We start from the raw sequence: 6,025 nt of genomic DNA, 5'->3' as shown, positions 1-6,025 counted from the left end.
CGTGTTGAATCATTCAAATTAGGAGGTGAAGAAAACTATCTAGAACATTTTTTCTTTGTTTTGTAAAGGTTTGAACAGTCATTTTATTGCCACCAAGGTGGTAGCTTGGTGGTAAGGAGGCTTGGACTCCACCCGAGTTGTTCGGGTTCGAAATGCGCGGGCGTCGATTGAATCAGGGAATCGCATGTTCCACGCCCGGATGACTCTGTGTGGATATGCTTTTCTTCTATTAGTACTGAAGTGGCGCTGAGGTGTCGTACTCGCACATGGATGGCCCGGTGGGATTTTCCACGGATTAGGGAGGGCATGCGGGAACTTGCGACCTGCATCAAACATTCTTTGGTGGAAGGGAGGTCCAGTGAGGGCTGCTACGCGGGTGGGGTTCTGCCCCTCCCCTCCCCTCCTATTTATTCACTAAGAAAAAACCCAGTCATTCTATTGCACCAAGTGAGCTGTGAGTTCGGGTTGTATTTTTTTGCACGAAAGAAAGGTTGGTCTTCTTTCAGGATGTTGACCATTGGATTGCATCATGCACAACTTTCAAAGGACTTTGAACATTTCATTCATCGCTTGCACATATCTCAAAGTGATAATTCTGTGATCCATTGGTGGATTTGTAAGAAGGAAAGGGAAATTCTTCTTTCGGGTGGAAGATACAACCTCTGTCCATGGGCTCCATATGGTCTGGGATCTCTGATTTATTTTCGACTTCCTGGTATGGAATATGTGTCATTATAGGTAACATGGATCTTGAGTAAATGGACCACCAGCACCAATTTCAACAGAGAGATGATCATGTCATCCATTAATCCATCAACTACTATGTTGCATGATCGATGTTATCCCACATGCTATTGTTAGTCATAAATTATTGATGTCTCTCAAATCATGTTATATAGCTGAGGACAATACAATCATTTTACAATTTAAGGCTAATATCTCTATTCCATACAGTAGTGAATCCTTGTTAATCTAATGCTTTATCTGAGACAGCATACACCGAACATCTTTACTATTAGGCCTCTCACTGGGATCATCATACGTACAAAAACAAGCAATCTTCAACACCAGCAACATCTGCTCCTCTAGCCCACACCCCACCAAATTCGGATCAATCGCCACCTTTGGATTATCCGATCGTAACACACTCCTCACCCATCCAATGATGAACATTTCATCAGTCATCTGAAAGAACACATCATTTGGAAATTTCCCAGTAACCAGGACCGCCAGAATCACTCCAAAGCTGTATATGTCACACTTATCCGTGCATGATAATGTCTGGAAGTACTCCGGTGCGATGTAGCCCACCGTTCCGGCGATGTTACGCGAACTGAACGGTCCGCTGATAAAATCCGGCACCACCTTCGCCAGCCCGAAATCGGCAATCCGGGCGTTTAGTCCGTCGTCGAGCAAGATATTTGCTGGCTTCAAATCTCTGTGTATAATTCTTGGCCGGTGCACCATGTGGAGATACTCGAGGCCGGCGGCGATTCCGAGAGCGATTCGATAACGAGTTGGCCAGTCCAGCTCGCGAGCTCCGCGCTTTAGCACGTCATGCAGAGAGCCGTAGTGCATGAATTCATAGACGAGGTAGTGGCACTCCGGTTGCGGAACGTGTGCCAATAGGCGGAGGAGATTTGGGTGGCGCATCCGGCCGACGGTGAGGATTTCCGACCGGATTTGCCGCATTTGAAAGCGGAGAAGCCTGTTCTCTTCTTCGGTGAGGTTAGCAGCGTCGAGGGACGGTTGGAGGACTTTTTTGATAGCGATGGGGATTCTCCGGCCGGAGACAAGGAGCTCAGCCTTGTAGACCTCGCCGCAGCCGCCACGGCCTATGACCTGGAGACCGGCGGGGAAGTCGTTGTGTCGGAGCTTGTCGATGAAGGAGAGGTTGGACCTGAGCATGGGGCTGAAGACGGTGGGAGTGTCGGCGAGCTCTTCTTCGTTGGTTTTGATGCGACGGCAGCGGCTGATGGCGAGTCTCCAGAGGATGAAGAGGAAGGGGCCTAAGGCAAAGCCGATGGAGAAGGAGATGACAACGCTGACCCATAGAGGATAAGGGAGCAACTCGGGCATGGAGGGACGTGTTGTTGGCGCCGGGTGTTGGTTATTAGTTGTTTCATCAGAAGAGCAAGTAGATGAGTTGATTAGAGAGAACAAGAGTAGAGAGAGGAGGATGGAGAGGAATTGGAAGTCCATATGCGAAGGATTTGTTTTGTGAATGCCTTGAAGATATACTACAATGTAACTATTAGAGAGAGAGTTGATAGGCCAAGAGAAGGGTTCAAGGAGAGGGATGAAGGCTGTGTCCATGAATGCTTTGAAGGAAAAGACTATAATGCAAGTATGTGTGTGTGTGTGTGTGTGTGTGTGTGTGTGTGTGAGAGAGAGAGAGAGAGAGAGAGAGAGAGAGGGTTGATAGGTTAAGGTAAGGCTGCAAATAGATCGGGTCGACCCGTGATCCGACCCGACCCGACCCGACCTATGATACCTCTGGTGTCTCGGTAGCTGGCTTCTTTTTTTTTTTCCTTCTGTTTTTGAGTTTTTGTTTCTTTTAACTTTTGAAGGGAGAAAGTGATCGAGGGAACACTGACCTGAATATGGGTCATGTGCCAGTTTTCTGCAATGGAATTGGATTTTGGAAGAAGGTCTGGGATATTTTTTGTCCTCGTGAGAGGGGAGCTGGGAGACACCAAGTTCCGTCCAATCAGTCATATGGATAAAAAATAGCGTGGTATGACATTTGGCTTGTAGACCGACTTACTTAGTCAAGGGTCATCGGTTCTGACTCTAGGTCACCCATGACTTAGCAAGTCTTTCAAGTCATGGGTCACCCAGCACCTCACAATTATGATATGACCAAATTAGATTTGCCCAACTCTTTTTCCACAAGCACAAAAAATGGATTCGATTCGGACCCGAACCTGACCCGACTTGGACACGGATCCGACTCGGACCCGACCTGACCCAACCCAATCTTCAACCGGATTGGGTCTGGGTCCAAAATTAGGACCCGAATAAAAAACCGAGTTGGATCGGGGTCACTTAGGACCCGATCTAATCCGACCCATTTGCACCCCTAGGTCAAGGTGAGGGGGGACTGAATTCTTCCGTGGTTTAGAAGTTGCCATGCAATTAAGAAGATAGGTGGTAGTTTAATTTGTGGTCTGAACGGGTCTTGTCTTCATGTCGTGTTGGTTAGAGGCGGAAAGTGAGCGATGATGGAAACTTCTCTGCAAGTTGGAATGTGGAAGCTCAAAGACAGTGAATCCAGAGAGGGTTTTGTTAGCGTCTGCAGCGGAGTGGAATCAAAGTGTTCCCAAGACGCGAGGGTCGTCGTTAACTGCAAGTCTTGGATGACTTCTTTTTTTTTTTTAAATTTTTTTTAGGTAACAAGTCTTCGATGACTTCATCCATCTGCCGCGTGGGCCATGCAAGTAACACTGTTACTGGTTGGTAGATTTCGATTTGGTGAAACCAGCCAAGTGAAACTACAGTAGAATAAAAATAAATGTTTGGTTTTGATAAAGCGGAGTAATCTAGATTATATTTTGTTTTATTCCACATCATCTCCTCAAAAGTCCACTAAGACCAGTTTGTTTGATAAACTATATCCCCGGATAATCCTCGTAAATAATGATGCCAATCCCTCGAAACATAGAGATACTATATTCCTTCTTAGAGATGATTTACAGCGTTCTATTTTCTTTAAAATAGCTAGGTTCATCATTAAACTCTCTCTTCCACAACTAGCTCCTCGTAACAGTTAACCATATATTGTTGTCATCAAAGAAGAGGTAGAGGTGGCATCCATCGATCTGATGGCGTGGGAGGTTGTATGTCAGCCGACCAGGTATGGAGGTTTGGGGGTGCAGTCTTTGGTAGCAAGACGAGAGATCTTAGCGACACGACACGCCGCTAGATTTGTGCTAGAGCCTGATGGCATGTGGTCCTCCCTGATGAGGGACAAGTATGGTGCTCTAGTGCCCGGGGTTCGAGCTGGTCATCGCCATTCACCGATCTGGATAGAGATCTGTGCTAGAGCAATGTTGTTGCTTCCTGTGATCACATAGGCCATTGGTGATATATGGTCGGTCCATTAATGTGTTGGAGGATAGCCGGGTGACTGAGTAGCCGATTAGTAGGTTGCCAATTATGGTAGATACGTCGAGGTTAGCTGATCACAGGGTTAGAGACCTGATGGAGCCTGGGGGGGCCGCTGGAGGGAGGGGTTGATTCGGGAGGCTTTTGGAGAGCAGTTGGCAGAGATGGTCCTAGCCCTACTAGTTCTTGCCTGGGAGAGGCCAGACAGACTAGTCTGGGTGCCGACAAGGTGGTTGCAGGTGTAAGCCAGGGATATTCATATGATGATGAGCCGAGAGCCAGTCAGGCAGATAGGGGGAGGATGGATTTGGAGGATGCAGATTCACCCGCATGTGGCGCTCTTCATCTGGAAGGTGGCATGGGGTTGCTTACCAACCAAGAGCTTGTTAGCACGATGAGGGGTGAGGACTACTCAGTGTTGCGAGGTGTGCACAGATGTCGAGGAGACTATTGATCATGTTCTTTTGCAGTGTCCCAAAGCCAGGAAGATTTGGAGTAAATCGCCTGAGCTGTTGCCCCACTCGGTCAAGTCGGCACAGGATTTAATTCATCGGCCGAGAGTCTCCTTGCGGAGGCCTAGTACTGTTGAGGCGGGGATCCTTTGGGCATATTTGACTTATTATATTTGGTTGAACAGGAATGCTGGCCTGTTTGAGGGCAGGAGGTTATCCCCGAGGATGGTGTAGACAGAGCTATGCTTCATGCGAGGGAGATCACTACAGCTGCCGTTATGTTCTCTTCTAGGATGGCTTAGGACATCTGGGGTACTCTTTCCACTGTCACAGCGCCCAGGTTCGCACTTGTTTCTTGGGTACCTCCACCCCTTGGTCATTTCGAAGTAAACTTTGATGGTAGTATGTCTGGAGGTGTTGGTTTTGTGACCAGAGATCATCTCGGTAGGATAATAATAGCTGGTGGCCGCCGCACGCCTGGACTTACTGCAGTTGGGGTGGAGTTGCGGGCTGCTTGAAAGGGGATATTCTATGCGAGGCGGATATTTGGTACTGAGCGTATATTTCTTGAGGAAGACCTCTCTGTGGTAATCGACTATGTTCGGAGAGTGGACGGATATGGTGATGGTCATTCTCTTATCCGTGATACCCGTAGATTGGCTCAGGAGTTGAGCGACTTTCAGGCATTACATGTATTTCGGGAGGTAAACAGCGCAGCAGACTAGATTGTCTCATTTGTTGCCCGGCACTCCGGAAAGATCATATGGACATATGTAGGAGACATACCTCCTACCTTGTACTTTTACTTTCTTTTGATATGGCTGAATGTACTCACGTTAGAACTATATGAAATGTCGTTTTCACCAAAAAAAAAAAAGAATAATTTATCCAATCTTCCAAACAGGCCCTAACTTTTAATTCAGTCTAGAAAATGCTATGCAACCTGCAATTGGCACTCCAAAAAGAAAGAAGGGTCGCACATTAGATTCCTATTTGGCTTTCACAGCTTTATATATACATCTATTTTTTCAGTAAACGTTATATATATATATATATATATATATATATATATATGAATTTTAACTTCTAACTGTTTATGTAATATCGATGCAGCATACTTTACTGCCTTGCAATTATTTAATCTTGGTTGTTCGTGTATAGGATGAATAGGATAAAGGACCAGATGGTCCTTTATTACCCTACTTATTTATTATTTGTGCAAATGAGCTATAGAGAATGTTGAAGATCATGGTAGAGAATAATTCATTATCTATATATCAACCTCGCTGAACAAGAGTATTCTATATCTCATCTTTTGTTTGCGGATGATTGCAAGAATTTTAACGACTATTCTAGATAATTATTATGCAATTTGTAGAGAGAAGGTAAATTTTGAGAAATCTATGGTAAATTTTAGCCCAAAAGTTAATCCTCTTATTAGGCAATGCATCAAATCACTTACACAT

General features: G+C 45.8%; 1 pseudogene; it reads right to left on the bottom strand.

Moving 5' to 3' along the window:
- Positions 1-886: 886 nt before the first annotated feature.
- LOC120107623 (leucine-rich repeat receptor-like serine/threonine/tyrosine-protein kinase SOBIR1 pseudogene) lies at positions 887-2,079 on the bottom strand (annotated as a pseudogene).
- Between the last annotated feature and the right edge of the window lie 3,946 nt (positions 2,080-6,025).

The sequence above is a fragment of the Phoenix dactylifera genome, chromosome 4, assembly GCF_051530095.1.
Source record: "Phoenix dactylifera cultivar Ajwa chromosome 4, Ajwa_hap1_PhDact_Kaust_v1.1, whole genome shotgun sequence".
Classification (NCBI taxonomy): Eukaryota; Viridiplantae; Streptophyta; class Magnoliopsida; order Arecales; family Arecaceae; genus Phoenix; species Phoenix dactylifera.
Note: the sequence above shows the minus strand (reverse complement) of the source record. Positions and strands in the feature narration are given on the sequence as shown.